Below are 23,414 nucleotides of genomic sequence, written 5' to 3'. Positions count from 1 at the left end.
CGTGTGGGTCTTGTCATGGCGCTTGTTGAGTGCAGGAAAATGACAGATTACCATTTGCCATCCACCCTTGCTGATGTTTTACCATCTATAAATGGCGTGCGTGCATGCTCTTCCATGGCTTACGGCCATACCACCCTGAATACGCCCGATCTCGTCCGATCTCGGAAGCTAAGCAGGGTCGGGCCGGGTCAGTACTTGGATGGGAGACCGCCTGGGAATACCCGGTGCTGTAAGCTTTTTATTCTCACCTTTCATCAGCAGAGGGCGCTGCTCCTCCTTTACTGGAGCCAGCTCCTTGGAAAACAGCACCAGTGGACAAACTCTACTTTTTTTCCCTTTTTTTTTTTTTTTTTAATTTGTCAGTGAGTATATGTGCATTAACTCAAAACTAAATGGCATGTGGGTCTTGTCATGGTGCTTGTTGAGTGCAGGAAAATGACAGATTACCATTTGTCATCCACCCTTGCTGATGTTTTACCATCTATAAATGGCGTGCGTGTATGCTCTTCCATGGCTTACGGCCATACCACCCTGAATACGCCCGATCTCGTCCGATCTCGGAAGCTAAGCAGGGTCGGGCCGGGTCAGTACTTGCATGGGAGACCGCCTGGGAATACCCGGTGCTGTAAGCTTTTTATTCTCACCTTTCATCAGCAGAGGGCGCTGCTCCTCCTTTACTGGAGCCAGCTCCTTGGAAAACAGCACCAGTGGACAAACTCTCTTTTTTTTTTTCTTTTTTTTTTTTTTTTAATTTGTCAGTGAGTATATGTGCATTAACTGAAAAATAAATGGCGTGTGGGTCTTGTCATGGCGCTTGTTGAGTGCAGGAAAATGACAGATTACCATTTGCCATCCACCCTTGCTGATGTTTTACCATCTATAAATGGCGTGCGTGCATGCTCTTCCATGGCTTACGGCCATACCACCCTGAATACGCCCGATCTCGTCCGATCTCGGAAGCTAAGCAGGGTCGGGCCGGGTCAGTACTTGGATGGGAGACCGCCTGGGAATACCCGGTGCTGTAAGCTTTTTATTCTCACCTTTCATCAGCAGAGGGCGCTGCTCCTCCTTTACTGGAGCCAGCTCCTTGGAAAACAGTACCAGTGGACAAACTCTCCTTTTTTTCCCTTTTTTTTCCTTTTTTGTTTTTTTTAATTTCTCAATGAGTATGTGTGCATTAACTCAAAACTAAATGGCGTGTGGGTCTTGTCATGGTGCTTGTTGAGTGCAGGAAAATGACAGATTACCATTTGCCATCCACCCTTGCTGATGTTTTACCATCTATAAATGGCGTGCGTGCATGCTCTTCCATGGCTTACGGCCATACCACCCTGAATACGCCCGATCTCGTCCGATCTCGGAAGCTAAGCAGGGTCGGGCCGGGTCAGTACTTGGATGGGAGACCGCCTGGGAATACCCGGTGCTGTAAGCTTTTTATTCTCACCTTTCATCAGCAGAGGGCGCTGCTCCTCCTTTACTGGAGCCAGCTCCTTGGAAAACAGCACCAGTGGACAAACTCTCCTTTTTTTCCCTTTTTTTTCCTTTTTTGTTTTTTTTAATTTCTCAATAAGTATATGTGCATTAACTCAAAACTAAATGGCGTGTGGGTCTTGTCATGGTGCTTGTTGAGTGCAGGAAAATGACAGATTACCATTTGCCATCCACCCTTGCTGATGTTTTACCATCTATAAATGGCGTGCGTGCATGCTCTTCCATGGCTTACGGCCATACCACCCTGAATACGCCCGATCTCGTCCGATCTCGGAAGCTAAGCAGGGTCGGGCCGGGTCAGTACTTGGATGGGAGACCGCCTGGGAATACCCGGTGCTGTAAGCTTTTTATTCTCACCTTTCATCAGCAGAGGGCGCTGCTCCTCCTTTACTGGAGCCAGCTCCTTGGAAAACAGCACCAGTGGACAAACTCTCCTTTTTTTCCCTTTTTTTTCCTTTTTTGTTTTTTTTAATTTCTCAATGAGTATATGTGCATTAACTCAAAACTAAATGGCGTGTGGGTCTTGTCATGGTGCTTGTTGAGTGCAGGAAAATGACAGATTACCATTTGCCATCCACCCTTGCTGATGTTTTACCATCTATAAATGGCGTGCGTGCATGCTCTTCCATGGCTTACGGCCATACCACCCTGAATACGCCCGATCTCGTCCGATCTCGGAAGCTAAGCAGGGTCGGGCCGGGTCAGTACTTGGATGGGAGACCGCCTGGGAATACCCGGTGCTGTAAGCTTTTTATTCTCACCTTTCATCAGCAGAGGGCGCTGCTCCTCCTTTACTGGAGCCAGCTCCTTGGAAAACAGCACCAGTGGACAAACTCTCCTTTTTTTCCCTTTTTTTTCCTTTTTTGTTTTTTTTAATTTCTCAATAAGTATATGTGCATTAACTCAAAACTAAATGGCGTGTGGGTCTTGTCATGGTGCTTGTTGAGTGCAGGAAAATGACAGATTACCATTTGCCATCCACCCTTGCTGATGTTTTACCATCTATAAATGGCGTGCGTGCATGCTCTTCCATGGCTTACGGCCATACCACCCTGAATATGCCCAATCTCGTCCGATCTCGGAAGCTAAGCAGGGTCGGGCCGGGTCAGTACTTGGATGGGAGACCGCCTGGGAATACCCGGTGCTGTAAGCTTTTTATTCTCACCTTTCATCAGCAGAGGGCGCTGCTCCTCCTTTACTGGAGCCAGCTCCTTGGAAAACAGCACCAGTGGACAAACTCTTTTTTTTTTTGTTTTAATTTGTCAGTGAGTATATGTGCATTAACTGAAAACTAAATGGCGTGTGGGTCTTGTCATGGCGCTTGTTGAGTGCAGGAAAATGACAGATTACCATTTGCCATCCACCCTTGCTGATGTTTTACCATCTATAAATGGCGTGCGTGCATGCTCTTCCATGGCTTACGGCCATACCACCCTGAATACGCCCGATCTCGTCCGATCTCGGAAGCTAAGCAGGGTCGGGCCGGGTCAGTACTTGGATGGGAGACCGCCTGGGAATACCCGGTGCTGTAAGCTTTTTATTCTCACCTTTCATCAGCAGAGGGCGCTGCTCCTCCTTTACTGGAGCCAGCTCCTTGGAAAACAGCACCAGTGGACAAACTCTCCTTTTTTTCCCTTTTTTTTCCTTTTTTGTTTTTTTTAATTTCTCAATGAGTATATGTGCATTAACTCAAAACTAAATGGCGTGTGGGTCTTGTCATGGTGCTTGTTGAGTGCAGGAAAATGACAGATTACCATTTGCCATCCACCCTTGCTGATGTTTTACCATCTATAAATGGCGTGCGTGCATGCTCTTCCATGGCTTAAGGCCATACCACCCTGAATACGCCCGATCTCGTCCGATCTCGGAAGCTAAGCAGGGTCGGGCCGGGTCAGTACTTGGATGGGAGACCGCCTGGGAATACCCGGTGCTGTAAGCTTTTTATTCTCACCTTTCATCAGCAGAGGGCGCTGCTCCTCCTTTACTGGAGCCAGCTCCTTGGAAAACAGCACCAGTGGACAAACTCTCTTTTTTTTTTTGTTTTAATTTGTCAGTGAGTATATGTGCATTAACTGAAAACTAAATGGCGTGTGGGTCTTGTCATGGCGCTTGTTGAGTGCAGGAAAATGACAGATTACCATTTGCCATCCACCCTTGCTGATGTTTTACCATCTATAAATGGCGTGCGTGCATGCTCTTCCATGGCTTACGGCCATACCACCCTGAATACGCCCGATCTCGTCCGATCTCGGAAGCTAAGCAGGGTCGGGCCGGGTCAGTACTTGGATGGGAGACCGCCTGGGAATACCCGGTGCTGTAAGCTTTTTATTCTCACCTTTCATCAGCAGAGGGCGCTGCTCCTCCTTTACTGGAGCCAGCTCCTTGGAAAACAGCACCAGTGGACAAACTCTACTTTTTTTCCCTTTTTTTTTTTTTTTTTAATTTGTCAGTGAGTATATGTGCATTAACTCAAAACTAAATGGCATGTGGGTCTTGTCATGGTGCTTGTTGAGTGCAGGAAAATGACAGATTACCATTTGCCATCCACCCTTGCTGATGTTTTACCATCTATAAATGGCGTGCGTGTATGCTCTTCCATGGCTTACGGCCATACCACCCTGAATACGCCCGATCTCGTCCGATCTCGGAAGCTAAGCAGGGTCGGGCCGGGTCAGTACTTGCATGGGAGACCGCCTGGGAATACCCGGTGCTGTAAGCTTTTTATTCTCACCTTTCATCAGCAGAGGGCGCTGCTCCTCCTTTACTGGAGCCAGCTCCTTGGAAAACAGCACCAGTGGACAAACTCTCTTTTTTTTTTTCTTTTTTTTTTTTTTTAATTTGTCAGTGAGTATATGTGCATTAACTGAAAAATAAATGGCGTGTGGGTCTTGTCATGGCGCTTGTTGAGTGCAGGAAAATGACAGATTACCATTTGCCATCCACCCTTGCTGATGTTTTACCATCTATAAATGGCGTGCGTGCATGCTCTTCCATGGCTTACGGCCATACCACCCTGAATACGCCCGATCTCGTCCGATCTCGGAAGCTAAGCAGGGTCGGGCCGGGTCAGTACTTGGATGGGAGACCGCCTGGGAATACCCGGTGCTGTAAGCTTTTTATTCTCACCTTTCATCAGCAGAGGGCGCTGCTCCTCCTTTACTGGAGCCAGCTCCTTGGAAAACAGTACCAGTGGACAAACTCTCCTTTTTTTCCCTTTTTTTTCCTTTTTTGTTTTTTTTAATTTCTCAATGAGTATGTGTGCATTAACTCAAAACTAAATGGCATGTGGGTCTTGTCATGGTGCTTGTTGAGTGCAGGAAAATGACAGATTACCATTTGCCATCCACCCTTGCTGATGTTTTACCATCTATAAATGGCGTGCGTGTATGCTCTTCCATGGCTTACGGCCATACCACCCTGAATACGCCCGATCTCGTCCGATCTCGGAAGCTAAGCAGGGTCGGGCCGGGTCAGTACTTGCATGGGAGACCGCCTGGGAATACCCGGTGCTGTAAGCTTTTTATTCTCACCTTTCATCAGCAGAGGGCGCTGCTCCTCCTTTACTGGAGCCAGCTCCTTGGAAAACAGCACCAGTGGACAAACTCTCTTTTTTTTTTTCTTTTTTTTTTTTTTTTAATTTGTCAGTGAGTATATGTGCATTAACTGAAAAATAAATGGCGTGTGGGTCTTGTCATGGCGCTTGTTGAGTGCAGGAAAATGACAGATTACCATTTGCCATCCACCCTTGCTGATGTTTTACCATCTATAAATGGCGTGCGTGCATGCTCTTCCATGGCTTACGGCCATACCACCCTGAATACGCCCGATCTCGTCCGATCTCGGAAGCTAAGCAGGGTCGGGCCGGGTCAGTACTTGGATGGGAGACCGCCTGGGAATACCCGGTGCTGTAAGCTTTTTATTCTCACCTTTCATCAGCAGAGGGCGCTGCTCCTCCTTTACTGGAGCCAGCTCCTTGGAAAACAGTACCAGTGGACAAACTCTCCTTTTTTTCCCTTTTTTTTCCTTTTTTGTTTTTTTTAATTTCTCAATGAGTATGTGTGCATTAACTCAAAACTAAATGGCGTGTGGGTCTTGTCATGGTGCTTGTTGAGTGCAGGAAAATGACAGATTACCATTTGCCATCCACCCTTGCTGATGTTTTACCATCTATAAATGGCGTGCGTGCATGCTCTTCCATGGCTTACGGCCATACCACCCTGAATACGCCCGATCTCGTCCGATCTCGGAAGCTAAGCAGGGTCGGGCCGGGTCAGTACTTGGATGGGAGACCGCCTGGGAATACCCGGTGCTGTAAGCTTTTTATTCTCACCTTTCATCAGCAGAGGGCGCTGCTCCTCCTTTACTGGAGCCAGCTCCTTGGAAAACAGCACCAGTGGACAAACTCTCCTTTTTTTCCCTTTTTTTTCCTTTTTTGTTTTTTTTAATTTCTCAATAAGTATATGTGCATTAACTCAAAACTAAATGGCGTGTGGGTCTTGTCATGGTGCTTGTTGAGTGCAGGAAAATGACAGATTACCATTTGCCATCCACCCTTGCTGATGTTTTACCATCTATAAATGGCGTGCGTGCATGCTCTTCCATGGCTTACGGCCATACCACCCTGAATACGCCCGATCTCGTCCGATCTCGGAAGCTAAGCAGGGTCGGGCCGGGTCAGTACTTGGATGGGAGACCGCCTGGGAATACCCGGTGCTGTAAGCTTTTTATTCTCACCTTTCATCAGCAGAGGGCGCTGCTCCTCCTTTACTGGAGCCAGCTCCTTGGAAAACAGCACCAGTGGACAAACTCTTTTTTTTTTTGTTTTAATTTGTCAGTGAGTATATGTGCATTAACTGAAAACTAAATGGCGTGTGGGTCTTGTCATGGCGCTTGTTGAGTGCAGGAAAATGACAGATTACCATTTGCCATCCACCCTTGCTGATGTTTTACCATCTATAAATGGCGTGCGTGCATGCTCTTCCATGGCTTACGGCCATACCACCCTGAATACGCCCGATCTCGTCCGATCTCGGAAGCTAAGCAGGGTCGGGCCGGGTCAGTACTTGGATGGGAGACCGCCTGGGAATACCCGGTGCTGTAAGCTTTTTATTCTCACCTTTCATCAGCAGAGGGCGCTGCTCCTCCTTTACTGGAGCCAGCTCCTTGGAAAACAGCACCAGTGGACAAACTGTCTTTTTTTTTTTCTTTTTTTTTTTTTTTAATTTCTCAATGAGTATATGTGCATTAACTGAAAAATAAATGGCGTGTGGGTCTTGTCATGGCGCTTGTTGAGTGCAGGAAAATGACAGATTACCATTTGCCATCCACCCTTGCTGATGTTTTACCATCTATAAATGGCGTGCGTGCATGCTCTTCCATGGCTTACGGCCATACCACCCTGAATACGCCCGATCTCGTCCGATCTCGGAAGCTAAGCAGGGTCGGGCCGGGTCAGTACTTGGATGGGAGACCGCCTGGGAATACCCGGTGCTGTAAGCTTTTTATTCTCACCTTTCATCAGCAGAGGGCGCTGCTCCTCCTTTACTGGAGCCAGCTCCTTGGAAAACAGTACCAGTGGACAAACTCTCCTTTTTTTCCCTTTTTTTTCCTTTTTTGTTTTTTTTCAATTTCTCAATGAGTATGTGTGCATTAACTCAAAACTAAATGGCGTGTGGGTCTTGTCATGGTGCTTGTTGAGTGCAGGAAAATGACAGATTACCATTTGCCATCCACCCTTGCTGATGTTTTACCATCTATAAATGGCGTGCGTGCATGCTCTTCCATGGCTTACGGCCATACCACCCTGAATACGCCCGATCTCGTCTGATCTCGGAAGCTAAGCAGGGTCGGGCCGGGTCAGTACTTGGATGGGAGACCGCCTGGGAATACCCGGTGCTGTAAGCTTTTTATTCTCACCTTTCATCAGCAGAGGGCGCTGCTCCTCCTTTACTGGAGCCAGCTCCTTGGAAAACAGCACCAGTGGACAAACTCCTTTTTTTCCCTTTTTTTTCCTTTTTTGTTTTTTTTAATTTCTCAATAAGTATATGTGCATTAACTCAAAACTAAATGGCGTGTGGGTCTTGTCATGGTGCTTGTTGAGTGCAGGAAAATGACAGATTACCATTTGCCATCCACCCTTGCTGATGTTTTACCATCTATAAATGGCGTGCGTGCATGCTCTTCCATGGCTTACGGCCATACCACCCTGAATACGCCCGATCTCGTCCGATCTCGGAAGCTAAGCAGGGTCGGGCCGGGTCAGTACTTGGATGGGAGACCGCCTGGGAATACCCGGTGCTGTAAGCTTTTTATTCTCACCTTTCATCAGCAGAGGGCGCTGCTCCTCCTTTACTGGAGCCAGCTCCTTGGAAAACAGTACCAGTGGACAAACTCTCCTTTTTTTCCCTTTTTTTTCCTTTTTTGTTTTTTTTCAATTTCTCAATGAGTATGTGTGCATTAACTCAAAACTAAATGGCGTGTGGGTCTTGTCATGGTGCTTGTTGAGTGCAGGAAAATGACAGATTACCATTTGCCATCCACCCTTGCTGATGTTTTACCATCTATAAATGGCGTGCGTGCATGCTCTTCCATGGCTTACGGCCATACCACCCTGAATACGCCCGATCTCGTCTGATCTCGGAAGCTAAGCAGGGTCGGGCCGGGTCAGTACTTGGATGGGAGACCGCCTGGGAATACCCGGTGCTGTAAGCTTTTTATTCTCACCTTTCATCAGCAGAGGGCGCTGCTCCTCCTTTACTGGAGCCAGCTCCTTGGAAAACAGCACCAGTGGACAAACTCCTTTTTTTCCCTTTTTTTTCCTTTTTTGTTGTTTTTAATTTCTCAATAAGTATATGTGCATTAACTCAAAACTAAATGGCGTGTGGGTCTTGTCATGGTGCTTGTTGAGTGCAGGAAAATGACAGATTACCATTTGCCATCCACCCTTGCTGATGTTTTACCATCTATAAATGGCGTGCGTGCATGCTCTTCCATGGCTTACGGCCATACCACCCTGAATACGCCCGATCTCGTCCGATCTCGGAAGCTAAGCAGGGTCGGGCCGGGTCAGTACTTGGATGGGAGACCGCCTGGGAATACCCGGTGCTGTAAGCTTTTTATTCTCACCTTTCATCAGCAGAGGGCGCTGCTCCTCCTTTACTGGAGCCAGCTCCTTGGAAAACAGCACCAGTGGACAAACTCTTTTTTTTTTTGTTTTAATTTGTCAGTGAGTATATGTGCATTAACTGAAAACTAAATGGCGTGTGGGTCTTGTCATGGCGCTTGTTGAGTGCAGGAAAATGACAGATTACCATTTGCCATCCACCCTTGCTGATGTTTTACCATCTATAAATGGCGTGCGTGCATGCTCTTCCATGGCTTACGGCCATACCACCCTGAATACGCCCGATCTCGTCCGATCTCGGAAGCTAAGCAGGGTCGGGCCGGGTCAGTACTTGGATGGGAGACCGCCTGGGAATACCCGGTGCTGTAAGCTTTTTATTCTCACCTTTCATCAGCAGAGGGCGCTGCTCCTCCTTTACTGGAGCCAGCTCCTTGGAAAACAGCACCAGTGGACAAACTGTCTTTTTTTTTTTCTTTTTTTTTTTTTTTTAATTTGTCAGTGAGTATATGTGCATTAACTGAAAAATAAATGGCGTGTGGGTCTTGTCATGGCGCTTGTTGAGTGCAGGAAAATGACAGATTACCATTTGCCATCCACCCTTGCTGATGTTTTACCATCTATAAATGGCGTGCGTGCATGCTCTTCCATGGCTTACGGCCATACCACCCTGAATACGCCCGATCTCATCCGATCTCGGAAGCTAAGCAGGGTCGGGCCGGGTCAGTACTTGGATGGGAGACCGCCTGGGAATACCCGGTGCTGTAAGCTTTTTATTCTCACCTTTCATCAGCAGAGGGCGCTGCTCCTCCTTTACTGGAGCCAGCTCCTTGGAAAACAGCACCAGTGGACAAACTCTCCTTTTTTTCCCTTTTTTTTTTTTTTTTTAATTTGTCAGTGAGTATATGTGCATTAACTCAAAACTAAATGGCATGTGGGTCTTGTCATGGTGCTTGTTGAGTGCAGGAAAATGACAGATTACCATTTGCCATCCACCCTTGCTGATGTTTTACCATCTATAAATGGCGTGCGTGTATGCTCTTCCATGGCTTACGGCCATACCACCCTGAATACGCCCGATCTCGTCCGATCTCGGAAGCTAAGCAGGGTCGGGCCGGGTCAGTACTTGCATGGGAGACCGCCTGGGAATACCCGGTGCTGTAAGCTTTTTATTCTCACCTTTCATCAGCAGAGGGCGCTGCTCCTCCTTTACTGGAGCCAGCTCCTTGGAAAACAGCACCAGTGGACAAACTCTTTTTTTTTTTGTTTTAATTTGTCAGTGAGTATATGTGCATTAACTGAAAACTAAATGGCGTGTGGGTCTTGTCATGGCGCTTGTTGAGTGCAGGAAAATGACAGATTACCATTTGCCATCCACCCTTGCTGATGTTTTACCATCTATAAATGGCGTGCGTGCATGCTCTTCCATGGCTTACGGCCATACCACCCTGAATACGCCCGATCTCGTCCGATCTCGGAAGCTAAGCAGGGTCGGGCCGGGTCAGTACTTGGATGGGAGACCGCCTGGGAATACCCGGTGCTGTAAGCTTTTTATTCTCACCTTTCATCAGCAGAGGGCGCTGCTCCTCCTTTACTGGAGCCAGCTCCTTGGAAAACAGTACCAGTGGACAAACTCTCCTTTTTTTCCCTTTTTTTTCCTTTTTTGTTTTTTTTCAATTTCTTAATGAGTATGTGTGCATTAACTCAAAACTAAATGGCGTGTGGGTCTTGTCATGGCGCTTGTTGAGTGCAGGAAAATGACAGATTACCATTTGCCATCCACCCTTGCTGATGTTTTACCATCTATAAATGGCGTGCGTGCATGCTCTTCCATGGCTTACGGCCATACCACCCTGAATACACCCGATCTCGTCCGATCTCGGAAGCTAAGCAGGGTCGGGCCGGGTCAGTACTTGGATGGGAGACCGCCTGGGAATACCCGGTGCTGTAAGCTTTTTATTCTCACCTTTCATCAGCAGAGGGCGCTGCTCCTCCTTTACTGGAGCCAGCTCCTTGGAAAACAGCACCAGTGGACAAACTCTCCTTTTTTTCCCTTTTTTTTTTTTTTTTAATTTGTCAGTGAGTATATGTGCATTAACTCAAAACTAAATGGCATGTGGGTCTTGTCATGGTGCTTGTTGAGTGCAGGAAAATGACAGATTACCATTTGCCATCCACCCTTGCTGATGTTTTACCATCTATAAATGGCGTGCGTGTATGCTCTTCCATGGCTTATGGCCATACCACCCTGAATACGCCCGATCTCGTCCGATCTCGGAAGCTAAGCAGGGTCGGGCCGGGTCAGTACTTGCATGGGAGACCGCCTGGGAATACCCGGTGCTGTAAGCTTTTTATTCTCACCTTTCATCAGCAGAGGGCGCTGCTCCTCCTTTACTGGAGCCAGCTCCTTGGAAAACAGCACCAGTGGACAAACTCTCTTTTTTTTTTTCTTTTTTTTTTTTTTTTAATTTGTCAGTGAGTATATGTGCATTAACTGAAAAATAAATGGCGTGTGGGTCTTGTCATGGCGCTTGTTGAGTGCAGGAAAATGACAGATTACCATTTGCCATCCACCCTTGCTGATGTTTTACCATCTATAAATGGCGTGCGTGCATGCTCTTCCATGGCTTACGGCCATACCACCCTGAATACGCCCGATCTCGTCCGATCTCGGAAGCTAAGCAGGGTCGGGCCGGGTCAGTACTTGGATGGGAGACCGCCTGGGAATACCCGGTGCTGTAAGCTTTTTATTCTCACCTTTCATCAGCAGAGGGCGCTGCTCCTCCTTTACTGGAGCCAGCTCCTTGGAAAACAGTACCAGTGGACAAACTCTCCTTTTTTTCCCTTTTTTTTCCTTTTTTGTTTTTTTTAATTTCTCAATGAGTATGTGTGCATTAACTCAAAACTAAATGGCGTGTGGGTCTTGTCATGGTGCTTGTTGAGTGCAGGAAAATGACAGATTACCATTTGCCATCCACCCTTGCTGATGTTTTACCATCTATAAATGGCGTGCGTGCATGCTCTTCCATGGCTTACGGCCATACCACCCTGAATACGCCCGATCTCGTCCGATCTCGGAAGCTAAGCAGGGTCGGGCCGGGTCAGTACTTGGATGGGAGACCGCCTGGGAATACCCGGTGCTGTAAGCTTTTTATTCTCACCTTTCATCAGCAGAGGGCGCTGCTCCTCCTTTACTGGAGCCAGCTCCTTGGAAAACAGCACCAGTGGACAAACTCTCCTTTTTTTCCCTTTTTTTTCCTTTTTTGTTTTTTTTAATTTCTCAATAAGTATATGTGCATTAACTCAAAACTAAATGGCGTGTGGGTCTTGTCATGGTGCTTGTTGAGTGCAGGAAAATGACAGATTACCATTTGCCATCCACCCTTGCTGATGTTTTACCATCTATAAATGGCGTGCGTGCATGCTCTTCCATGGCTTACGGCCATACCACCCTGAATACGCCCGATCTCGTCCGATCTCGGAAGCTAAGCAGGGTCGGGCCGGGTCAGTACTTGGATGGGAGACCGCCTGGGAATACCCGGTGCTGTAAGCTTTTTATTCTCACCTTTCATCAGCAGAGGGCGCTGCTCCTCCTTTACTGGAGCCAGCTCCTTGGAAAACAGCACCAGTGGACAAACTCTTTTTTTTTTTGTTTTAATTTGTCAGTGAGTATATGTGCATTAACTGAAAACTAAATGGCGTGTGGGTCTTGTCATGGCGCTTGTTGAGTGCAGGAAAATGACAGATTACCATTTGCCATCCACCCTTGCTGATGTTTTACCATCTATAAATGGCGTGCGTGCATGCTCTTCCATGGCTTACGGCCATACCACCCTGAATACGCCCGATCTCGTCCGATCTCGGAAGCTAAGCAGGGTCGGGCCGGGTCAGTACTTGGATGGGAGACCGCCTGGGAATACCCGGTGCTGTAAGCTTTTTATTCTCACCTTTCATCAGCAGAGGGCGCTGCTCCTCCTTTACTGGAGCCAGCTCCTTGGAAAACAGCACCAGTGGACAAACTCTCCTTTTTTTCCCTTTTTTTTTTTTTTTTAATTTGTCAGTGAGTATATGTGCATTAACTCAAAACTAAATGGCATGTGGGTCTTGTCATGGTGCTTGTTGAGTGCAGGAAAATGACAGATTACCATTTGCCATCCACCCTTGCTGATGTTTTACCATCTATAAATGGCGTGCGTGTATGCTCTTCCATGGCTTATGGCCATACCACCCTGAATACGCCCGATCTCGTCCGATCTCGGAAGCTAAGCAGGGTCGGGCCGGGTCAGTACTTGCATGGGAGACCGCCTGGGAATACCCGGTGCTGTAAGCTTTTTATTCTCACCTTTCATCAGCAGAGGGCGCTGCTCCTCCTTTACTGGAGCCAGCTCCTTGGAAAACAGCACCAGTGGACAAACTGTCTTTTTTTTTTTCTTTTTTTTTTTTTTTTTAATTTGTCAGTGAGTATATGTGCATTAACTGAAAAATAAATGGCGTGTGGGTCTTGTCATGGCGCTTGTTGAGTGCAGGAAAATGACAGATTACCATTTGCCATCCACCCTTGCTGATGTTTTACCATCTATAAATGGCGTGCGTGCATGCTCTTCCATGGCTTACGGCCATACCACCCTGAATACGCCCGATCTCGTCCGATCTCGGAAGCTAAGCAGGGTCGGGCCGGGTCAGTACTTGGATGGGAGACCGCCTGGGAATACCCGGTGCTGTAAGCTTTTTATTCTCACCTTTCATCAGCAGAGGGCGCTGCTCCTCCTTTACTGGAGCCAGCTCCTTGGAAAACAGTACCAGTGGACAAACTCTCCTTTTTTTCCCTTTTTTTTCCTTTTTTGTTTTTTTTCAATTTCTCAATGAGTATGTGTGCATTAACTCAAAACTAAATGGCGTGTGGGTCTTGTCATGGTGCTTGTTGAGTGCAGGAAAATGACAGATTACCATTTGCCATCCACCCTTGCTGATGTTTTACCATCTATAAATGGCGTGCGTGCATGCTCTTCCATGGCTTACGGCCATACCACCCTGAATACGCCCGATCTCGTCTGATCTCGGAAGCTAAGCAGGGTCGGGCCGGGTCAGTACTTGGATGGGAGACCGCCTGGGAATACCCGGTGCTGTAAGCTTTTTATTCTCACCTTTCATCAGCAGAGGGCGCTGCTCCTCCTTTACTGGAGCCAGCTCCTTGGAAAACAGCACCAGTGGACAAACTCTCTTTTTTTTTTTTTTTTAATTTGTCAGTGAGTATATGTGCATTAACTGAAAACTAAATGGCGTGTGGGTCTTGTCATGGCGCTTGTTGAGTGCAGGAAAATGACAGATTACCATTTGCCATCCACCCTTGCTGATGTTTTACCATCTATAAATGGCGTGCGTGCATGCTCTTCCATGGCTTACGGCCATACCACCCTGAATACGCCCGATCTCGTCCGATCTCGGAAGCTAAGCAGGGTCGGGCCGGGTCAGTACTTGGATGGGAGACCGCCTGGGAATACCCGGTGCTGTAAGCTTTTTATTCTCACCTTTCATCAGCAGAGGGCGCTGCTCCTCCTTTACTGGAGCCAGCTCCTTGGAAAACAGCACCAGTGGACAAACTCTCCTTTTTTTCCCTTTTTTTTTTTTTTTTAATTTGTCAGTGAGTATATGTGCATTAACTCAAAACTAAATGGCATGTGGGTCTTGTCATGGTGCTTGTTGAGTGCAGGAAAATGACAGATTACCATTTGCCATCCACCCTTGCTGATGTTTTACCATCTATAAATGGCGTGCGTGTATGCTCTTCCATGGCTTATGGCCATACCACCCTGAATACGCCCGATCTCGTCCGATCTCGGAAGCTAAGCAGGGTCGGGCCGGGTCAGTACTTGCATGGGAGACCGCCTGGGAATACCCGGTGCTGTAAGCTTTTTATTCTCACCTTTCATCAGCAGAGGGCGCTGCTCCTCCTTTACTGGAGCCAGCTCCTTGGAAAACAGCACCAGTGGACAAACTGTCTTTTTTTTTTTCTTTTTTTTTTTTTTTTTAATTTGTCAGTGAGTATATGTGCATTAACTGAAAAATAAATGGCGTGTGGGTCTTGTCATGGCGCTTGTTGAGTGCAGGAAAATGACAGATTACCATTTGCCATCCACCCTTGCTGATGTTTTACCATCTATAAATGGCGTGCGTGCATGCTCTTCCATGGCTTACGGCCATACCACCCTGAATACGCCCGATCTCGTCCGATCTCGGAAGCTAAGCAGGGTCGGGCCGGGTCAGTACTTGGATGGGAGACCGCCTGGGAATACCCGGTGCTGTAAGCTTTTTATTCTCACCTTTCATCAGCAGAGGGCGCTGCTCCTCCTTTACTGGAGCCAGCTCCTTGGAAAACAGTACCAGTGGACAAACTCTCCTTTTTTTCCCTTTTTTTTCCTTTTTTGTTTTTTTTCAATTTCTCAATGAGTATGTGTGCATTAACTCAAAACTAAATGGCGTGTGGGTCTTGTCATGGTGCTTGTTGAGTGCAGGAAAATGACAGATTACCATTTGCCATCCACCCTTGCTGATGTTTTACCATCTATAAATGGCGTGCGTGCATGCTCTTCCATGGCTTACGGCCATACCACCCTGAATACGCCCGATCTCGTCTGATCTCGGAAGCTAAGCAGGGTCGGGCCGGGTCAGTACTTGGATGGGAGACCGCCTGGGAATACCCGGTGCTGTAAGCTTTTTATTCTCACCTTTCATCAGCAGAGGGCGCTGCTCCTCCTTTACTGGAGCCAGCTCCTTGGAAAACAGCACCAGTGGACAAACTCTCTTTTTTTTTTTTTTTTAATTTGTCAGTGAGTATATGTGCATTAACTGAAAACTAAATGGCGTGTGGGTCTTGTCATGGCGCTTGTTGAGTGCAGGAAAATGACAGATTACCATTTGCCATCCACCCTTGCTGATGTTTTACCATCTATAAATGGCGTGCGTGCATGCTCTTCCATGGCTTACGGCCATACCACCCTGAATACGCCCGATCTCGTCCGATCTCGGAAGCTAAGCAGGGTCGGGCCGGGTCAGTACTTGGATGGGAGACCGCCTGGGAATACCCGGTGCTGTAAGCTTTTTATTCTCACCTTTCATCAGCAGAGGGCGCTGCTCCTCCTTTACTGGAGCCAGCTCCTTGGAAAACAGCACCAGTGGACAAACTCTCCTTTTTTTCCCTTTTTTTTTTTTTTTTAATTTGTCAGTGAGTATATGTGCATTAACTGAAAACTAAATGGCGTGTGGGTCTTGTCATGGCGCTTGTTGAGTGCAGGAAAATGACAGATTACCATTTGCCATCCACCCTTGCTGATGTTTTACCATCTATAAATGGCGTGCGTGCATGCTCTTCCATGGCTTACGGCCATACCACCCTGAATACGCCCGATCTCGTCCGATCTCGGAAGCTAAGCAGGGTCGGGCCGGGTCAGTACTTGGATGGGAGACCGCCTGGGAATACCCGGTGCTGTAAGCTTTTTATTCTCACCTTTCATCAGCAGAGGGCGCTGCTCCTCCTTTACTGGAGCCAGCTCCTTGGAAAACAGCACCAGTGGACAAACTCTCCTTTTTTTCCCTTTTTTTTTTTTTTTTTAATTTGTCAGTGAGTATATGTGCATTAACTGAAAACTAAATGGCGTGTGGGTCTTGTCATGGCGCTTGTTGAGTGCAGGAAAATGACAGATTACCATTTGCCATCCACCCTTGCTGATGTTTTACCATCTATAAATGGCGTGCGTGCATGCTCTTCCATGGCTTACGGCCATACCACCCTGAATACGCCCGATCTCGTCCGATCTCGGAAGCTAAGCAGGGTCGGGCCGGGTCAGTACTTGGATGGGAGACCGCCTGGGAATACCCGGTGCTGTAAGCTTTTTATTCTCACCTTTCATCAGCAGAGGGCGCTGCTCCTCCTTTACTGGAGCCAGCTCCTTGGAAAACAGTACCAGTGGACAAACTCTCCTTTTTTTCCCTTTTTTTTCCTTTTTTGTTTTTTTTAATTTCTCAATGAGTATGTGTGCATTAACTCAAAACTAAATGGCGTGTGGGTCTTGTCATGGTGCTTGTTGAGTGCAGGAAAATGACAGATTACCATTTGCCATCCACCCTTGCTGATGTTTTACCATCTATAAATGGCGTGCGTGCATGCTCTTCCATGGCTTACGGCCATACCACCCTGAATACGCCCGATCTCGTCCGATCTCGGAAGCTAAGCAGGGTCGGGCCGGGTCAGTACTTGGATGGGAGACCGCCTGGGAATACCCGGTGCTGTAAGCTTTTTATTCTCACCTTTCATCAGCAGAGGGCGCTGCTCCTCCTTTACTGGAGCCAGCTCCTTGGAAAACAGCACCAGTGGACAAACTCTTTTTTTTTTTGTTTTAATTTGTCAGTGAGTATATGTGCATTAACTGAAAACTAAATGGCGTGTGGGTCTTGTCATGGCGCTTGTTGAGTGCAGGAAAATGACAGATTACCATTTGCCATCCACCCTTGCTGATGTTTTACCATCTATAAATGGCGTGCGTGCATGCTCTTCCATGGCTTACGGCCATACCACCCTGAATACGCCCGATCTCGTCCGATCTCGGAAGCTAAGCAGGGTCGGGCCGGGTCAGTACTTGGATGGGAGACCGCCTGGGAATACCCGGTGCTGTAAGCTTTTTATTCTCACCTTTCATCAGCAGAGGGCGCTGCTCCTCCTTTACTGGAGCCAGCTCCTTGGAAAACAGCACCAGTGGACAAACTCTCCTTTTTTTCCCTTTTTTTTCCTTTTTTGTTTTTTTTAATTTCTCAATGAGTATATGTGCATTAACTCAAAACTAAATGGCGTGTGGGTCTTGTCATGGTGCTTGTTGAGTGCAGGAAAATGACAGATTACCATTTGCCATCCACCCTTGCTGATGTTTTACCATCTATAAATGGCGTGCGTGCATGCTCTTCCATGGCTTACGGCCATACCACCCTGAATACGCCCGATCTCGTCCGATCTCGGAAGCTAAGCAGGGTCGGGCCGGGTCAGTACTTGGATGGGAGACCGCCTGGGAATACCCGGTGCTGTAAGCTTTTTATTCTCACCTTTCATCAGCAGAGGGCGCTGCTCCTCCTTTACTGGAGCCAGCTCCTTGGAAAACAGCACCAGTGGACAAACTCTCTTTTTTTTTTTGTTTTAATTTGTCAGTGAGTATATGTGCATTAACTCAAAACTAAATGGCGTGTGGGTCTTGTCATGGTGCTTGTTGAGTGCAGGAAAATGACAGATTACCATTTGCCATCCACCCTTGCTGATGTTTTACCATCTATAAATGGCGTGCGTGCATGCTCTTCCATGGCTTACGGCCATACCACCCTGAATACGTCCAATCTCGGAAGCTAAGCAGGGTCGGGCCGGGTCAGTACTTGGATGGGAGACCGCCTGGGAATACCCGGTGCTGTAAGCTTTTTATTCTCACCTTTCATCAGCAGAGGGCGCTGCTCCTCCTTTACTGGAGCCAACTCCTTGGAAAACAGCACCAATGGACAAACTCTCTTTTTTTTTTTCTTTTTTTTTTTTTTTTAATTTGTCAGTGAGTATATGTGCATTAACTGAAAAATAAATGGCGTGTGGGTCTTGTCATGGCGCTTGTTGAGTGCAGGAAAATGACAGATTACCATTTGCCATCCACCCTTGCTGATGTTTTACCATCTATAAATGGCGTGCGTGCATGCTCTTCCATGGCTTACGGCCATACCACCCTGAATACGCCCGATCTCGTCCGATCTCGGAAGCTAAGCAGGGTCGGGCCGGGTCAGTACTTGGATGGGAGACCGCCTGGGAATACCCGGTGCTGTAAGCTTTTTATTCTCACCTTTCATCAGCAGAGGGCGCTGCTCCTCCTTTACTGGAGCCAGCTCCTTGGAAAACAGTACCAGTGGACAAACTCTCCTTTTTTTCCCTTTTTTTTCCTTTTTTGTTTTTTTTAATTTCTCAATGAGTATGTGTGCATTAACTCAAAACTAAATGGCGTGTGGGTCTTGTCATGGTGCTTGTTGAGTGCAGGAAAATGACAGATTACCATTTGCCATCCACCCTTGCTGATGTTTTACCATCTATAAATGGCGTGCGTGCATGCTCTTCCATGGCTTACGGCCATACCACCCTGAATACGCCCGATCTCGTCCGATCTCGGAAGCTAAGCAGGGTCGGGCCGGGTCAGTACTTGGATGGGAGACCGCCTGGGAATACCCGGTGCTGTAAGCTTTTTATTCTCACCTTTCATCAGCAGAGGGCGCTGCTCCTCCTTTACTGGAGCCAGCTCCTTGGAAAACAGCACCAGTGGACAAACTCTCTTTTTTTTTCCCTTTTTTTTCCTTTTTTGTTTTTTTTAATTTCTCAATGAGTATATGTGCATTAACTCAAAACTAAATGGCGTGTGGGTCTTGTCATGGTGCTTGTTGAGTGCAGGAAAATGACAGATTACCATTTGCCATCCACCCTTGCTGATGTTTTACCATCTATAAATGGCGTGCGTGCATGCTCTTCCATGGCTTACGGCCATACCACCCTGAATACGCCCGATCTCGTCCGATCTCGGAAGCTAAGCAGGGTCGGGCCGGGTCAGTACTTGGATGGGAGACCGCCTGGGAATACCCGGTGCTGTAAGCTTTTTATTCTCACCTTTCATCAGCAGAGGGCGCTGCTCCTCCTTTACTGGAGCCAGCTCCTTGGAAAACAGCACCAGTGGACAAACTCTCTTTTTTTTTTTGTTTTAATTTGTCAGTGAGTATATGTGCATTAACTCAAAACTAAATGGCGTGTGGGTCTTGTCATGGCGCTTGTTGAGTGCAGGAAAATGACAGATTACCATTTGCCATCCACCCTTGCTGATGTTTTACCATCTATAAATGGCGTGCGTGCATGCCCTTCCATGGCTTACGGCCATACCACCCTGAATACGCCCGATCTCGTCCGATCTCGGAAGCTAAGCAGGGTCGGGCCGGGTCAGTACTTGGATGGGAGACCGCCTGGGAATACCCGGTGCTGTAAGCTTTTTATTCTCACCTTTCATCAGCAGAGGGCGCTGCTCCTCCTTTACTGGAGCCAACTCCTTGGAAAACAGCACCAGTGGACAAACTCTCCTTTTTTTCCCTTTTTATTCCTTTTTTGTTTTTTTTTAATTTCTCAATGAGTATATGTGCATTAACTCAAAACTAAATGGCATGTGGGTCTTGTCATGGTGCTTGTTGAGTGCAGGAAAATGACAGATTACCATTTGCCATCCACCCTTGCTGATGTTTTACCATCTATAAATGGCGTACGTGCATGCTCTTCCATTGCTTACGGCCATACCACCCTGAATACGCCCGATCTCGTCCGATCTCGGAAGCTAAGCAGGGTTGGGCCGGGTCAGTACTTGGATGGGAGACCGCCTGAGAATACCCGGTGCTGTAAGCTTTTTATTCTCACCTTTCATCAGCAAAGGGCGCTGCTCCTCCTTTACTGGAGCCAGCTCCTTGGAAAACAGCACCAGTGGACAAACTCTCTTTTTTTTTTTTTTTAATTTGTCAGTGAGTATATGTGCATTAACTGAAAACTAAATGGCGTGTGGGTCTTGTCATGGCGCTTGTTGAGTGCAGGAAAATAACAGATTACCATTTGCCATCCACCCTTGCTGATGTTTTACCATCTATAAATGGCGTGCGTGCATGCTCTTCCATGGCTTACGGCCATACCACCCTGAATACGCCCGATCTCGGAAGCTAAGCAGGGTCGGGCCGGGTCAGTACTTGGATGGGAGACCGCCTGGGAATACCCGGTGCTGTAAGCTTTTTATTCTCACCTTTCATCAGCAGAGGGCGCTGCTCCTCCTTTACTGGAGCCAGCTCCTTGGAAAACAGCACCAGTGGACAAACTCTCTTTTTTTTTTTGTTTTAATTTGTCAGTGAGTATATGTGCATTAACTCAAAACTAAATGGCGTGTGGGTCTTGTCATGGCGCTTGTTGAGTGCAGGAAAATGACAGATTACCATTTGCCATCCACCCTTGCTGATGTTTTACCATCTATAAATGGCGTGCGTGCATGCCCTTCCATGGCTTACGGCCATACCACCCTGAATACGCCCGATCTCGTCCGATCTCGGAAGCTAAGCAGGGTCGGGCCGGGTCAGTACTTGGATAAGGAGACCGCCTGGGAATACCCGGTGCTGTAAGCTTTTTATTCTCACCTTTCATCAGCAGAGGGCGCTGCTCCTCCTTTACTGGAGCCAACTCCTTGGAAAACAGCACCAGTGGACAAACTCTCCTTTTTTTCCCTTTTTTTTCCTTTTTGTTTTTTTTTTAATTTCTCAATGAGTATATGTGCATTAACTCAAAACTAAATGGCATGTGGGTCTTGTCATGGTGCTTGTTGAGTGCAGGAAAATGACAGATTACCATTTGCCATCCACCCTTGCTGCTGTTTTACCATCTATAAATGGCGTGCGTGCATGCTCTTCCATGGCTTACGGCCATACCACCCTGAATACGCCCGATCTCGTCCGATCTCGGAAGCTAAGCAGGGTCGGGCCGGGTCAGTACTTGGATGGGAGACCGCCTGGGAATACCCGGTGCTGTAAGCTTTTTATTCTCACCTTTCATCAGCAGAGGGCGCTGCTCCTCCTTTACTGGAGCCAGCTCCTTGGAAAACAGCACCAGTGGACAAACTCTCCTTTTTTTCCCTTTTTTTTCCTTTTTTGTTTTTTTTAATTTCTCAATGAGTATATGTGCATTAACTCAAAACTAAATGGCGTGTGGGTCTTGTCATGGTGCTTGTTGAGTGCAGGAAAATGACAGATTACCATTTGCCATCCACCCTTGCTGATGTTTTACCATCTATAAATGGCGTGCGTGCATGCTCTTCCATGGCTTACGGCCATACCACCCTGAATACGCCCGATCTCGTCCGATCTCGGAAGCTAAGCAGGGTCGGGCCGGGTCAGTACTTGGATGGGAGACCGCCTGGGAATACCCGGTGCTGTAAGCTTTTTATTCTCACCTTTCATCAGCAGAGGGCGCTGCTCCTCCTTTACTGGAGCCAGCTCCTTGGAAAACAGCACCAGTGGACAAACTCTCTTTTTTTTTTTGTTTTAATTTGTCAGTGAGTATATGTGCATTAACTCAAAACTAAATGGCGTGTGGGTCTTGTCATGGTGCTTGTTGAGTGCAGGAAAATGACAGATTACCATTTGCCATCCACCCTTGCTGATGTTTTACCATCTATAAATGGCGTGCGTGCATGCTCTTCCATGGCTTACGGCCATACCACCCTGAATACGTCCAATCTCGGAAGCTAAGCAGGGTCGGGCCGGGTCAGTACTTGGATGGGAGACCGCCTGGGAATACCCGGTGCTGTAAGCTTTTTATTCTCACCTTTCATCAGCAGAGGGCGCTGCTCCTCCTTTACTGGAGCCAACTCCTTGGAAAACAGCACCAATGGACAAACTCTCTTTTTTTTTTTCTTTTTTTTTTTTTTTTAATTTGTCAGTGAGTATATGTGCATTAACTGAAAAATAAATGGCGTGTGGGTCTTGTCATGGCGCTTGTTGAGTGCAGGAAAATGACAGATTACCATTTGCCATCCACCCTTGCTGATGTTTTACCATCTATAAATGGCGTGCGTGCATGCTCTTCCATGGCTTACGGCCATACCACCCTGAATACGCCCGATCTCGTCCGATCTCGGAAGCTAAGCAGGGTCGGGCCGGGTCAGTACTTGGATGGGAGACCGCCTGGGAATACCCGGTGCTGTAAGCTTTTTATTCTCACCTTTCATCAGCAGAGGGCGCTGCTCCTCCTTTACTGGAGCCAGCTCCTTGGAAAACAGTACCAGTGGACAAACTCTCCTTTTTTTCCCTTTTTTTTCCTTTTTTGTTTTTTTTAATTTCTCAATGAGTATGTGTGCATTAACTCAAAACTAAATGGCGTGTGGGTCTTGTCATGGTGCTTGTTGAGTGCAGGAAAATGACAGATTACCATTTGCCATCCACCCTTGCTGATGTTTTACCATCTATAAATGGCGTGCGTGCATGCTCTTCCATGGCTTACGGCCATACCACCCTGAATACGCCCGATCTCGTCCGATCTCGGAAGCTAAGCAGGGTCGGGCCGGGTCAGTACTTGGATGGGAGACCGCCTGGGAATACCCGGTGCTGTAAGCTTTTTATTCTCACCTTTCATCAGCAGAGGGCGCTGCTCCTCCTTTACTGGAGCCAGCTCCTTGGAAAACAGCACCAGTGGACAAACTCTCTTTTTTTTTCCCTTTTTTTTCCTTTTTTGTTTTTTTTAATTTCTCAATGAGTATATGTGCATTAACTCAAAACTAAATGGCGTGTGGGTCTTGTCATGGTGCTTGTTGAGTGCAGGAAAATGACAGATTACCATTTGCCATCCACCCTTGCTGATGTTTTACCATCTATAAATGGCGTGCGTGCATGCTCTTCCATGGCTTACGGCCATACCACCCTGAATACGCCCGATCTCGTCCGATCTCGGAAGCTAAGCAGGGTCGGGCCGGGTCAGTACTTGGATGGGAGACCGCCTGGGAATACCCGGTGCTGTAAGCTTTTTATTCTCACCTTTCATCAGCAGAGGGCGCTGCTCCTCCTTTACTGGAGCCAGCTCCTTGGAAAACAGCACCAGTGGACAAACTCTCTTTTTTTTTTTGTTTTAATTTGTCAGTGAGTATATGTGCATTAACTCAAAACTAAATGGCGTGTGGGTCTTGTCATGGCGCTTGTTGAGTGCAGGAAAATGACAGATTACCATTTGCCATCC

General features: G+C 47.4%; 56 non-coding genes and 3 pseudogenes across 56 annotated transcripts; all 59 read left to right on the top strand.

Moving 5' to 3' along the window:
- The first annotated feature begins 117 nt into the window (after window positions 1-117).
- LOC144460157 (5S ribosomal RNA) lies at window positions 118-236 on the top strand. The gene has a single exon (XR_013488873.1). It is a non-coding gene; the product is annotated as a 5S ribosomal RNA (ribosomal RNA).
- Window positions 237-513: 277 nt separating this feature from the next.
- On the top strand, window positions 514-632 carry LOC144460877 (5S ribosomal RNA). Its single transcript, XR_013489596.1, has one exon. It is a non-coding gene; the product is annotated as a 5S ribosomal RNA (ribosomal RNA).
- Window positions 633-909: 277 nt separating this feature from the next.
- Window positions 910-1,028, top strand: LOC144460156 (5S ribosomal RNA). Its single transcript, XR_013488872.1, has one exon. It is a non-coding gene; the product is annotated as a 5S ribosomal RNA (ribosomal RNA).
- Window positions 1,029-1,313: 285 nt separating this feature from the next.
- LOC144460155 (5S ribosomal RNA) lies at window positions 1,314-1,432 on the top strand. Its single transcript, XR_013488871.1, has one exon. It is a non-coding gene; the product is annotated as a 5S ribosomal RNA (ribosomal RNA).
- A 285-nt stretch (window positions 1,433-1,717) lies between these two features.
- Window positions 1,718-1,836, top strand: LOC144460154 (5S ribosomal RNA). The gene has a single exon (XR_013488870.1). It is a non-coding gene; the product is annotated as a 5S ribosomal RNA (ribosomal RNA).
- Window positions 1,837-2,121: 285 nt separating this feature from the next.
- On the top strand, window positions 2,122-2,240 carry LOC144460153 (5S ribosomal RNA). Its single transcript, XR_013488869.1, has one exon. It is a non-coding gene; the product is annotated as a 5S ribosomal RNA (ribosomal RNA).
- A 285-nt stretch (window positions 2,241-2,525) lies between these two features.
- Window positions 2,526-2,644, top strand: LOC144461205 (5S ribosomal RNA). Its single transcript, XR_013489924.1, has one exon. It is a non-coding gene; the product is annotated as a 5S ribosomal RNA (ribosomal RNA).
- Window positions 2,645-2,907: 263 nt separating this feature from the next.
- LOC144460151 (5S ribosomal RNA) lies at window positions 2,908-3,026 on the top strand. Its single transcript, XR_013488867.1, has one exon. It is a non-coding gene; the product is annotated as a 5S ribosomal RNA (ribosomal RNA).
- Window positions 3,027-3,311: 285 nt separating this feature from the next.
- On the top strand, window positions 3,312-3,430 carry LOC144461149 (5S ribosomal RNA). Its single transcript, XR_013489868.1, has one exon. It is a non-coding gene; the product is annotated as a 5S ribosomal RNA (ribosomal RNA).
- Window positions 3,431-3,695: 265 nt separating this feature from the next.
- Window positions 3,696-3,814, top strand: LOC144460150 (5S ribosomal RNA). The gene has a single exon (XR_013488866.1). It is a non-coding gene; the product is annotated as a 5S ribosomal RNA (ribosomal RNA).
- Window positions 3,815-4,091: 277 nt separating this feature from the next.
- On the top strand, window positions 4,092-4,210 carry LOC144460876 (5S ribosomal RNA). The gene has a single exon (XR_013489595.1). It is a non-coding gene; the product is annotated as a 5S ribosomal RNA (ribosomal RNA).
- A 276-nt stretch (window positions 4,211-4,486) lies between these two features.
- LOC144460149 (5S ribosomal RNA) lies at window positions 4,487-4,605 on the top strand. Its single transcript, XR_013488865.1, has one exon. It is a non-coding gene; the product is annotated as a 5S ribosomal RNA (ribosomal RNA).
- A 285-nt stretch (window positions 4,606-4,890) lies between these two features.
- LOC144460875 (5S ribosomal RNA) lies at window positions 4,891-5,009 on the top strand. The gene has a single exon (XR_013489594.1). It is a non-coding gene; the product is annotated as a 5S ribosomal RNA (ribosomal RNA).
- A 277-nt stretch (window positions 5,010-5,286) lies between these two features.
- Window positions 5,287-5,405, top strand: LOC144460148 (5S ribosomal RNA). The gene has a single exon (XR_013488864.1). It is a non-coding gene; the product is annotated as a 5S ribosomal RNA (ribosomal RNA).
- Window positions 5,406-5,690: 285 nt separating this feature from the next.
- Window positions 5,691-5,809, top strand: LOC144460147 (5S ribosomal RNA). Its single transcript, XR_013488863.1, has one exon. It is a non-coding gene; the product is annotated as a 5S ribosomal RNA (ribosomal RNA).
- A 285-nt stretch (window positions 5,810-6,094) lies between these two features.
- On the top strand, window positions 6,095-6,213 carry LOC144460146 (5S ribosomal RNA). Its single transcript, XR_013488862.1, has one exon. It is a non-coding gene; the product is annotated as a 5S ribosomal RNA (ribosomal RNA).
- Window positions 6,214-6,476: 263 nt separating this feature from the next.
- On the top strand, window positions 6,477-6,595 carry LOC144460145 (5S ribosomal RNA). The gene has a single exon (XR_013488861.1). It is a non-coding gene; the product is annotated as a 5S ribosomal RNA (ribosomal RNA).
- A 276-nt stretch (window positions 6,596-6,871) lies between these two features.
- Window positions 6,872-6,990, top strand: LOC144460144 (5S ribosomal RNA). The gene has a single exon (XR_013488860.1). It is a non-coding gene; the product is annotated as a 5S ribosomal RNA (ribosomal RNA).
- A 286-nt stretch (window positions 6,991-7,276) lies between these two features.
- Window positions 7,277-7,395, top strand: LOC144460649 (5S ribosomal RNA). Its single transcript, XR_013489367.1, has one exon. It is a non-coding gene; the product is annotated as a 5S ribosomal RNA (ribosomal RNA).
- Window positions 7,396-7,678: 283 nt separating this feature from the next.
- On the top strand, window positions 7,679-7,797 carry LOC144460143 (5S ribosomal RNA). Its single transcript, XR_013488859.1, has one exon. It is a non-coding gene; the product is annotated as a 5S ribosomal RNA (ribosomal RNA).
- A 286-nt stretch (window positions 7,798-8,083) lies between these two features.
- LOC144460648 (5S ribosomal RNA) lies at window positions 8,084-8,202 on the top strand. The gene has a single exon (XR_013489366.1). It is a non-coding gene; the product is annotated as a 5S ribosomal RNA (ribosomal RNA).
- A 283-nt stretch (window positions 8,203-8,485) lies between these two features.
- On the top strand, window positions 8,486-8,604 carry LOC144460142 (5S ribosomal RNA). The gene has a single exon (XR_013488858.1). It is a non-coding gene; the product is annotated as a 5S ribosomal RNA (ribosomal RNA).
- Window positions 8,605-8,867: 263 nt separating this feature from the next.
- LOC144460140 (5S ribosomal RNA) lies at window positions 8,868-8,986 on the top strand. The gene has a single exon (XR_013488856.1). It is a non-coding gene; the product is annotated as a 5S ribosomal RNA (ribosomal RNA).
- A 277-nt stretch (window positions 8,987-9,263) lies between these two features.
- LOC144460680 (5S ribosomal RNA) lies at window positions 9,264-9,382 on the top strand. The gene has a single exon (XR_013489399.1). It is a non-coding gene; the product is annotated as a 5S ribosomal RNA (ribosomal RNA).
- Window positions 9,383-9,659: 277 nt separating this feature from the next.
- On the top strand, window positions 9,660-9,778 carry LOC144460873 (5S ribosomal RNA). The gene has a single exon (XR_013489592.1). It is a non-coding gene; the product is annotated as a 5S ribosomal RNA (ribosomal RNA).
- A 263-nt stretch (window positions 9,779-10,041) lies between these two features.
- On the top strand, window positions 10,042-10,160 carry LOC144460139 (5S ribosomal RNA). The gene has a single exon (XR_013488855.1). It is a non-coding gene; the product is annotated as a 5S ribosomal RNA (ribosomal RNA).
- A 286-nt stretch (window positions 10,161-10,446) lies between these two features.
- LOC144459957 (5S ribosomal RNA) lies at window positions 10,447-10,565 on the top strand. Its single transcript, XR_013488673.1, has one exon. It is a non-coding gene; the product is annotated as a 5S ribosomal RNA (ribosomal RNA).
- Window positions 10,566-10,841: 276 nt separating this feature from the next.
- LOC144461078 (5S ribosomal RNA) lies at window positions 10,842-10,960 on the top strand. The gene has a single exon (XR_013489797.1). It is a non-coding gene; the product is annotated as a 5S ribosomal RNA (ribosomal RNA).
- A 277-nt stretch (window positions 10,961-11,237) lies between these two features.
- On the top strand, window positions 11,238-11,356 carry LOC144460138 (5S ribosomal RNA). The gene has a single exon (XR_013488854.1). It is a non-coding gene; the product is annotated as a 5S ribosomal RNA (ribosomal RNA).
- A 285-nt stretch (window positions 11,357-11,641) lies between these two features.
- LOC144460137 (5S ribosomal RNA) lies at window positions 11,642-11,760 on the top strand. Its single transcript, XR_013488853.1, has one exon. It is a non-coding gene; the product is annotated as a 5S ribosomal RNA (ribosomal RNA).
- Window positions 11,761-12,045: 285 nt separating this feature from the next.
- Window positions 12,046-12,164, top strand: LOC144460136 (5S ribosomal RNA). Its single transcript, XR_013488852.1, has one exon. It is a non-coding gene; the product is annotated as a 5S ribosomal RNA (ribosomal RNA).
- Window positions 12,165-12,427: 263 nt separating this feature from the next.
- On the top strand, window positions 12,428-12,546 carry LOC144460135 (5S ribosomal RNA). Its single transcript, XR_013488851.1, has one exon. It is a non-coding gene; the product is annotated as a 5S ribosomal RNA (ribosomal RNA).
- A 276-nt stretch (window positions 12,547-12,822) lies between these two features.
- Window positions 12,823-12,941, top strand: LOC144461077 (5S ribosomal RNA). Its single transcript, XR_013489796.1, has one exon. It is a non-coding gene; the product is annotated as a 5S ribosomal RNA (ribosomal RNA).
- Window positions 12,942-13,219: 278 nt separating this feature from the next.
- On the top strand, window positions 13,220-13,338 carry LOC144460134 (5S ribosomal RNA). Its single transcript, XR_013488850.1, has one exon. It is a non-coding gene; the product is annotated as a 5S ribosomal RNA (ribosomal RNA).
- A 286-nt stretch (window positions 13,339-13,624) lies between these two features.
- Window positions 13,625-13,743, top strand: LOC144460647 (5S ribosomal RNA). Its single transcript, XR_013489365.1, has one exon. It is a non-coding gene; the product is annotated as a 5S ribosomal RNA (ribosomal RNA).
- Window positions 13,744-14,008: 265 nt separating this feature from the next.
- LOC144460133 (5S ribosomal RNA) lies at window positions 14,009-14,127 on the top strand. Its single transcript, XR_013488849.1, has one exon. It is a non-coding gene; the product is annotated as a 5S ribosomal RNA (ribosomal RNA).
- A 276-nt stretch (window positions 14,128-14,403) lies between these two features.
- LOC144461076 (5S ribosomal RNA) lies at window positions 14,404-14,522 on the top strand. Its single transcript, XR_013489795.1, has one exon. It is a non-coding gene; the product is annotated as a 5S ribosomal RNA (ribosomal RNA).
- Window positions 14,523-14,800: 278 nt separating this feature from the next.
- On the top strand, window positions 14,801-14,919 carry LOC144460132 (5S ribosomal RNA). The gene has a single exon (XR_013488848.1). It is a non-coding gene; the product is annotated as a 5S ribosomal RNA (ribosomal RNA).
- A 286-nt stretch (window positions 14,920-15,205) lies between these two features.
- LOC144460646 (5S ribosomal RNA) lies at window positions 15,206-15,324 on the top strand. Its single transcript, XR_013489364.1, has one exon. It is a non-coding gene; the product is annotated as a 5S ribosomal RNA (ribosomal RNA).
- A 265-nt stretch (window positions 15,325-15,589) lies between these two features.
- Window positions 15,590-15,708, top strand: LOC144460131 (5S ribosomal RNA). Its single transcript, XR_013488847.1, has one exon. It is a non-coding gene; the product is annotated as a 5S ribosomal RNA (ribosomal RNA).
- A 276-nt stretch (window positions 15,709-15,984) lies between these two features.
- LOC144460129 (5S ribosomal RNA) lies at window positions 15,985-16,103 on the top strand. The gene has a single exon (XR_013488845.1). It is a non-coding gene; the product is annotated as a 5S ribosomal RNA (ribosomal RNA).
- A 277-nt stretch (window positions 16,104-16,380) lies between these two features.
- Window positions 16,381-16,499, top strand: LOC144460128 (5S ribosomal RNA). The gene has a single exon (XR_013488844.1). It is a non-coding gene; the product is annotated as a 5S ribosomal RNA (ribosomal RNA).
- A 285-nt stretch (window positions 16,500-16,784) lies between these two features.
- On the top strand, window positions 16,785-16,903 carry LOC144460127 (5S ribosomal RNA). The gene has a single exon (XR_013488843.1). It is a non-coding gene; the product is annotated as a 5S ribosomal RNA (ribosomal RNA).
- Window positions 16,904-17,166: 263 nt separating this feature from the next.
- Window positions 17,167-17,285, top strand: LOC144460126 (5S ribosomal RNA). Its single transcript, XR_013488842.1, has one exon. It is a non-coding gene; the product is annotated as a 5S ribosomal RNA (ribosomal RNA).
- Window positions 17,286-17,570: 285 nt separating this feature from the next.
- On the top strand, window positions 17,571-17,689 carry LOC144460125 (5S ribosomal RNA). The gene has a single exon (XR_013488841.1). It is a non-coding gene; the product is annotated as a 5S ribosomal RNA (ribosomal RNA).
- Window positions 17,690-17,954: 265 nt separating this feature from the next.
- Window positions 17,955-18,063, top strand: LOC144461292 (5S ribosomal RNA; annotated as a pseudogene).
- Window positions 18,064-18,340: 277 nt separating this feature from the next.
- LOC144460123 (5S ribosomal RNA) lies at window positions 18,341-18,459 on the top strand. The gene has a single exon (XR_013488839.1). It is a non-coding gene; the product is annotated as a 5S ribosomal RNA (ribosomal RNA).
- Window positions 18,460-18,744: 285 nt separating this feature from the next.
- LOC144460122 (5S ribosomal RNA) lies at window positions 18,745-18,863 on the top strand. The gene has a single exon (XR_013488838.1). It is a non-coding gene; the product is annotated as a 5S ribosomal RNA (ribosomal RNA).
- A 286-nt stretch (window positions 18,864-19,149) lies between these two features.
- Window positions 19,150-19,268, top strand: LOC144460121 (5S ribosomal RNA). Its single transcript, XR_013488837.1, has one exon. It is a non-coding gene; the product is annotated as a 5S ribosomal RNA (ribosomal RNA).
- A 265-nt stretch (window positions 19,269-19,533) lies between these two features.
- LOC144460120 (5S ribosomal RNA) lies at window positions 19,534-19,652 on the top strand. The gene has a single exon (XR_013488836.1). It is a non-coding gene; the product is annotated as a 5S ribosomal RNA (ribosomal RNA).
- A 286-nt stretch (window positions 19,653-19,938) lies between these two features.
- On the top strand, window positions 19,939-20,057 carry LOC144460963 (5S ribosomal RNA). The gene has a single exon (XR_013489682.1). It is a non-coding gene; the product is annotated as a 5S ribosomal RNA (ribosomal RNA).
- Window positions 20,058-20,321: 264 nt separating this feature from the next.
- LOC144461283 (5S ribosomal RNA) lies at window positions 20,322-20,430 on the top strand (annotated as a pseudogene).
- A 265-nt stretch (window positions 20,431-20,695) lies between these two features.
- On the top strand, window positions 20,696-20,815 carry LOC144461277 (5S ribosomal RNA). The gene has a single exon (XR_013489996.1). It is a non-coding gene; the product is annotated as a 5S ribosomal RNA (ribosomal RNA).
- A 286-nt stretch (window positions 20,816-21,101) lies between these two features.
- Window positions 21,102-21,220, top strand: LOC144460119 (5S ribosomal RNA). Its single transcript, XR_013488835.1, has one exon. It is a non-coding gene; the product is annotated as a 5S ribosomal RNA (ribosomal RNA).
- Window positions 21,221-21,505: 285 nt separating this feature from the next.
- On the top strand, window positions 21,506-21,624 carry LOC144460117 (5S ribosomal RNA). Its single transcript, XR_013488833.1, has one exon. It is a non-coding gene; the product is annotated as a 5S ribosomal RNA (ribosomal RNA).
- Window positions 21,625-21,889: 265 nt separating this feature from the next.
- LOC144461291 (5S ribosomal RNA) lies at window positions 21,890-21,998 on the top strand (annotated as a pseudogene).
- Window positions 21,999-22,275: 277 nt separating this feature from the next.
- Window positions 22,276-22,394, top strand: LOC144460116 (5S ribosomal RNA). Its single transcript, XR_013488832.1, has one exon. It is a non-coding gene; the product is annotated as a 5S ribosomal RNA (ribosomal RNA).
- Window positions 22,395-22,679: 285 nt separating this feature from the next.
- On the top strand, window positions 22,680-22,798 carry LOC144460115 (5S ribosomal RNA). The gene has a single exon (XR_013488831.1). It is a non-coding gene; the product is annotated as a 5S ribosomal RNA (ribosomal RNA).
- Window positions 22,799-23,084: 286 nt separating this feature from the next.
- LOC144460114 (5S ribosomal RNA) lies at window positions 23,085-23,203 on the top strand. The gene has a single exon (XR_013488830.1). It is a non-coding gene; the product is annotated as a 5S ribosomal RNA (ribosomal RNA).
- The last annotated feature ends 211 nt before the right edge of the window (window positions 23,204-23,414 follow it).

The sequence above is a fragment of the Epinephelus lanceolatus genome, chromosome 22 (assembly GCF_041903045.1).
Source record: "Epinephelus lanceolatus isolate andai-2023 chromosome 22, ASM4190304v1, whole genome shotgun sequence".
NCBI lineage: Eukaryota > Metazoa > Chordata > Actinopteri > Perciformes > Serranidae > Epinephelus > Epinephelus lanceolatus.
Note: the sequence above shows the minus strand (reverse complement) of the source record. Positions and strands in the feature narration are given on the sequence as shown.